The following is a 6043-nucleotide window of genomic DNA, read 5'->3' as shown; positions in this document are numbered from 1 at the left end:
GGCAGCTCACTCCTGCGCCTCCTCCTCCCGGGGTGGCCAGGCAGCAATGGGCTGCCGAGGGCTCCCGGTTAGGAGAGTACGGGCGCGGGGCCCCAGGCGGCCCTTGGAGAGCGGTCCTCGCAGGGCGGTGGCATGCGGGACCGGGCCGTGCTGGGGCTGGGCGGCCGGTCATCCACACCCCCAGTGCATCCTGGCACCGGCTTCACGGATGGTCCCACCTGAAACCGAAAGAGATGGAGTCAGGGCCGAGGCTAACAAAACATGAGCTCAGGGTGGCGGCCAAGGGCTATTAAGAAATGAGGGCAGGGAGGCGCGAACCCTACCACGGGCAAGGGAGGCTTGCTTCTTCCTCCTGCTTTCTCCCCAGCTTCAATAATGAAACCCCCACAGTTCTTTGCTAGCACAGGACAGCTACCAGTTAGCAAGGGCTTCCTCCGACCCAGGTACCATCCTAAGTGCTCTATGTGGGCCAACTCATGACAATAGTGTAAGGTATGTACTAGTATCCCCATGTTGCAGATGGGAAAAGTGAGGTATAGACGCTGAGTTAGTGGAGGAGCCAGGATATGAATCTGGGACATATGGCCCCCAAGCCACTGGTCTCTACCATTACACTGCCAAAGACCCCTGAAGACCTGAGTGAGGCAGGAGGGGCTCTTTAAAGATGTCCTGCCTCTCTGATCTCTAGTCCCTTTTCTCCTCATCTTCCCACATCACTGCCCCAACATCATGGTCCCACCACCAGGGCAGGCATCTTGTGCAGAGCTCCATCGAACCCGGGGGACAGCAGTGTTGTGAAACGGGACCCTCCAGTGTCACCGGGAGCTTCCAGCCTGAGAGAGGAAACAGGATTCCATCCTTGCAGAGCCTCGGGCTAATAGGGGAGGCCCAGTTCCCACGCTTGGAAAACTCATGTCAGGCCCTAAAACTCAGTCCACTCCCCTGAGAAGCACCAGCCCAAAAGAGAGATGCAGAGAGATGCAAGGCCATTGTCAACTCCTGGACTTCATTTTCCTTACCCCCATGTCAGGCTGACATGTTTTATTTATATCACAGACACGTTTGTTCTTATGGAACACTCAGTGTCCTTACATATTTTTAAAAATTCTACAAGTTTTTCCTCAAAGTTGTCTTGAAAAACCATATACATCATAAATTGTTCTTTTTTTTTTTTTTGAGACGGAGTCTCGCTCTGTCACCTAGGCTGGAGTGCAGTGGCGCGATCTTGGCTCACTGCAAACTCCGCCTCCAGGTTCACGCCATTCTCCTGCCTCAGCCTCCCGAGTAGCTGGGACTACAGGCACCCGCCACCACACCCGGCTAATTTTTTTTTTCTGTATTTTTAGTAGAGACAGGGTTTCACCACGTTAGCCAGGATGGTCTCGATCTCCTGATCTCGTGATCCGCCCGCCTCGGCCTCCCAAAGTGCTGGGATTACAGGCATTAGCCACCATGCCCGGCCATAAATTCTGTTCTTATCGCCATCAAGCCCAGTTCCCCTGCCCCAGCCAATGTGTGTCCCTCAGCCCCCAGGGTCAGCACAGTGTCCTGACAACATGTATAGCTGGAACTGAAAATCAAGCACAATGAGGGACCTTAATCTGCCACAGAAGACTGCCCGGCCCACTCAAACCCAGGCGTGTAAATCACTGCCAAGGTTGCATTTCTGTTAGCACAGACCACTGGGAATGGGAATGGAACGCGCCTAAAACACCAACTTCTGACAGTGGCAGCTTTATTTTAAGGGACAATTCCATCAAATAATATCCTTGAGTTTGATGAAACAGGTGCAAACTTGTTTTTACTTTTCTAGGACTTGGAGTCACAATCTTAACAGCTGATATAGAAATGTTCTTTTTTTTTTTTTTTTTTTTTTTTTTAGTCTTGCTTTGTCACCCAGGCTGGAGTGCAGTGCTGTGATCTTGGTTCACTGCAACCTCTGCCTCTCAGGTTCAAGCAATTCTCCTACCTCAGCCTCTCGAGTAGCTGGGACTACAGGTACATGCCACCACACCTGGCTTTTTTTTTTTTTTTTTTGTATTTTTAATACAGATGGGGTTTTGCCATGTTGGTCAGGCTGTTCTCAAACTCCTGACGTCAGGTGAGCTGCCCACCTTGGTCTCCCAAAGTGCTGGGATTACAGGCATGAGTTTCAACACCTGGCCAAGATGTTTTTGTGAGCACATCAACCCCTGAGAAAATCTGTTCACACTCTAGTGTGTCTACATCTCGATTTTTTCCTTCTTTTTTTTTTTTTTTTTGAGAGAGTCTGGCTCTAGCCCAGGCTGGAGTACAGTGGCGTGATCTTGGCTCACCGCAACCTCCACCTTCCAGGTTCAAGCAATTCTTCCATCTCAGCCTCCTGAGTAGCTGGGACTACAGGCACGCGCCACCACGCCTGGGGCTAATTTTTGTATTTTTAATGGAAACGGGGTTTTACCATGTTGGCCAAGCTGTTCTCAACCTCTTGGCCTCAAGTGATCCACCTGCCTCGGCCTCCCAAAGCGCTGGGATTACAGGCGTGAGCCACTGCGCCTGGCATTATTTTTTCTTTGCATATACCACCATAAATGAATTTACTTTACTAAAACGTAATCAAACCATAAATTCTATGCAACTAGTTTTTTCCACATAATAAGATATTGTGGCCATCTTCCCATGTCAGAATACGTAGGGCTACGCCATCATTTTTAGTGCCTGAGTAGCATTCTGTTGACTGAGCGAAGCATGATTTATAATCCAACTCCCTCTACCCCATCTTCTCCCAGATGAGCAAGTCAGAGCCCAGAGACGCCCAAGCCATTTCACAAGGAGACACAGAGGGGTAACTTCAAATGATCAGTCCAAGAGTTTTGCTGTGAGAAGGAACATAGGAAGGTAGCCAAGTATGACGTGGCTTCCCATAGCTGGCTTTAGAGACCCCAACACCCCTACACCCACATCTCCCACCAACCCACACACATCAGAAGAGTATGCAGCTTCGCCTCGGCCAAAATGCCCTCCGAGGCAGGGCTCCACCCTGACAGCTGCCTTTGTCCTGGGCTCTGGGGACCTGCCCTCAAGCCTCTAACACAGATCTCAGGGCCAGGAGGCCCCAGAAGCTGATGCCTTGGGCTACTGTTTGCTGCCCTAGTGTCATCACACACAGAGGTCAGTGACTTGTGTTAAGGCCTTCTGGAATAAAGCCATCAGCTCTCTGCCCCTCCGGTAATTTACTAAGAGAGACGGAGGGACCCGGGTCTCACTCTGCCAAAGGCAATCCCTCGGAGAAAGATGACCTGGGCCACCCCCAGGGGAGGAAGAAGGAAGATGGCAAGACCGACATTTTCCCCATTAGCAGCCCTCTGGACAGCTCCCTCGGGTTCTGGGCCCGAGTGTTGAGAAGCTCCAGAAGCCTTCTTGCACTCTTGCCACTTATAGGAAGCACGCACTGGTTCAGTCAGGGCCTCCGCACTCCCCAACTGTGGGGCCTCAGACAAGTCTCCCATCCTCTCTGCGGCCCTATGCCCTCATCTGGAGGTACCCCTTAGGATGTTTCAATGGGAATGAAATAAGGTAATCCTCAGCACACTGCCTAGAACGTGGCTATGCTGCATTCGAGTTATCACTGCCCCAGGAGGCTGGTAAAGAGCCAGGAGCGGTGGGTAAACTGGTCAAGCTGCCCCCGCAGGGGGATGGGGTAGGGAGATTCTACGGGGGTCTTCCCCAGCACCTGGATGTCAATCCCTGGAATTCTTTCAGCCCTCTGTAAGGAAATATTGATCCTCATGGCCCCAGGGGAGGCTGGGCTGGCCTGGGCAACTGGAGACACAGCAGCTCAAGCAGCCGCTTCCATTTGGCCCAAGTGCAAAGCTTTGAAAGCATCCTTGTGGGGACCACAAAATGTAAAGGACTGACAACTCCAGCCCAGCCCCACACCCTGCCTCACATTACAGGTGAAGAGCCTGAGACCCAAGTCTAGGAGGGAGTTGCCCGAGGACACACAGCGAGTAAAGGCAAAGTCTAGATTTTTCTATCAAAGGGTGGTTCTGTGGATGAGGAGAGTGGCTCAGAAACAGTAATGGGAAACACAAGGAAGCAGTAATGGGAAGCATTTTGGTTAACAGAAGTACCATTTCCACAGGACTCTATAAGGTCTCAGAGACTCCCAGGCTGCCTATAGTTAGAACCAGGTGGACTATAGAGATCCCCAATTCTCAGAGCACTGTCCCTCTCTCCCCCTGGCTAAGCTCAGGGCAGAGTCTGAGGCCATGGCTGTGGTGTGCCTGGGAGCAGGGTCAGAGTTGTCCATGCCAGGCTGCCTTTTGCAACTAGCACTGCTCAAATGAAAAGCAGTTTAAAATACGCGAAAGGATTAAAGCAAGTAGGCGACAGGTTTACAAGCCTGTGCGAGGTGCTTTCACATTTAATCTTTATTAAAACTCCATGAGACAGGTGTTGCTGTCTCCATTTCATAGCTGTGGGAACCAGTTCAGAGAGGTTAGGTAAATTGCCCAAAGTCACACAGCCAGTATGTGGAGAGGCCAGAATTAGGAACCCACTTCCTAAGAGGCAAAAAATGCCAAGTAAGGCTCACAGGGCTATGAGCCAAGGAGCATAAGAAATTCAGCCATGTGTGCCCCAGGCTCAGGAGACTGGGCACAGCCCAGAGGACATTTCAGCAGAGGAAACATGACCCAGACAGCATGGTAGCAAGGTCTCTTGGCTCTGCTCCAGAGCTGACTCTGTGACCTTGGAGAAACCATACCACCTCTCAGAACCCCAGCTGCTGAGCACTGGCAGGGAAACAGAGGGACATAACCCCTGACTGGCTTCTGAAAAAGGAAGAAAACAACCCACTGGGCTCATCAGACCTCTCGGAGGCTGACTCAAAGGCTCCCCTGAACTCATGGTTGTGGATGACCTGGGGACTGGGAAGCAGAAACCCCACACCTGTCCTCCTCCAGGTCCCAGGGAGCCAGGATCAGAGTGGCCCTCCACCTCCCCTGTGAAGGAATCCAGGCCTGGCAGGGGCGGCAAACAGCCAACCTCCTCTCCTAGCATGAGCACGCAGCCAAGGCCTGAGTCACTTGCCCACCACGGAGGTGGGCAAGCTGCCCCAGTGCAGTTCATCTGGCCTTGCCCAAGGTCGTCCCAGCCAGCCTGCCGCCTGGTACATCAGGGCCAGCGAGGGTCTGCATGGGGGCTGTGAGAGCTGGGGAGCCAGAGTCCTGGGTGCACTTTCTGACCTTAGTAAGGCTGTGTGACTTGGGGAAATTGTTTCATTTCTTTGAATCTCAGCTCCCTCATTTGTAGACATAGGGAAGGAGTATTAATAGAACGTACACAGGTACCTGGCACATAATAAGCACCAGTGACACAGGCTGCTGTGGCTTGGGGCACAGGCCTGGGACCTTTTCCCAGGCTAGACTCACTCCTTGAGCAATCTCATCCAGCCCCATGATTTGGAATACCATCTGCATACTGAACACTGGCTCTCATGTGCTCCGACCTCTCCCATGGGCACTTCCCTCAACTCCACATCATATAGCCTTCTTGCTGCCTCCACTTGGACATCCAACAGCAGCTCCAACAACATGGATCCATCTGACCTGTGATTCCCTCCAACTCCAACCTGCTCCTCCCCTGCCTCCTCCATCTCTGTTAATGGCAACTCTCCCTGGCTCCAGCCAAAACCTTTGCAGTCATCTTGGAGTGCTCTCATTCTCTTATACTCTATGTCCAATCTATGGCGAAGCCTGTCTTCCCCGTCTTCCAAATGATTTCTGAATCTGGCCACTCCTTACCACCTCCACAGCTACCACACCCTCCCTAGCTCCCTGCCTCCCACGTGTCGGCCTAGAGACCCCTCATCACAGGGGTCATGCCCTTCCTCTGCTCCACGCCTCCCAATGGCTCCCACGTGCCCAGAATACCCAGAGCTTTACTGTGGCCAACCCACATGGTCCTGCCCATGACACCATGCCGTCAAATGTGCACGCACACATACAGACAGAGCCTCACTCTCTGCGGCCACCTCGATCCTTGCTAGTCCACCAACGAG

Source organism: Pongo pygmaeus, chromosome 19 (assembly GCF_028885625.2).
Source record: "Pongo pygmaeus isolate AG05252 chromosome 19, NHGRI_mPonPyg2-v2.0_pri, whole genome shotgun sequence".
NCBI lineage: Eukaryota > Metazoa > Chordata > Mammalia > Primates > Hominidae > Pongo > Pongo pygmaeus.
The sequence above is the reverse complement of the archived record's forward strand: the minus strand, read 5'-3'. Positions refer to the sequence as shown.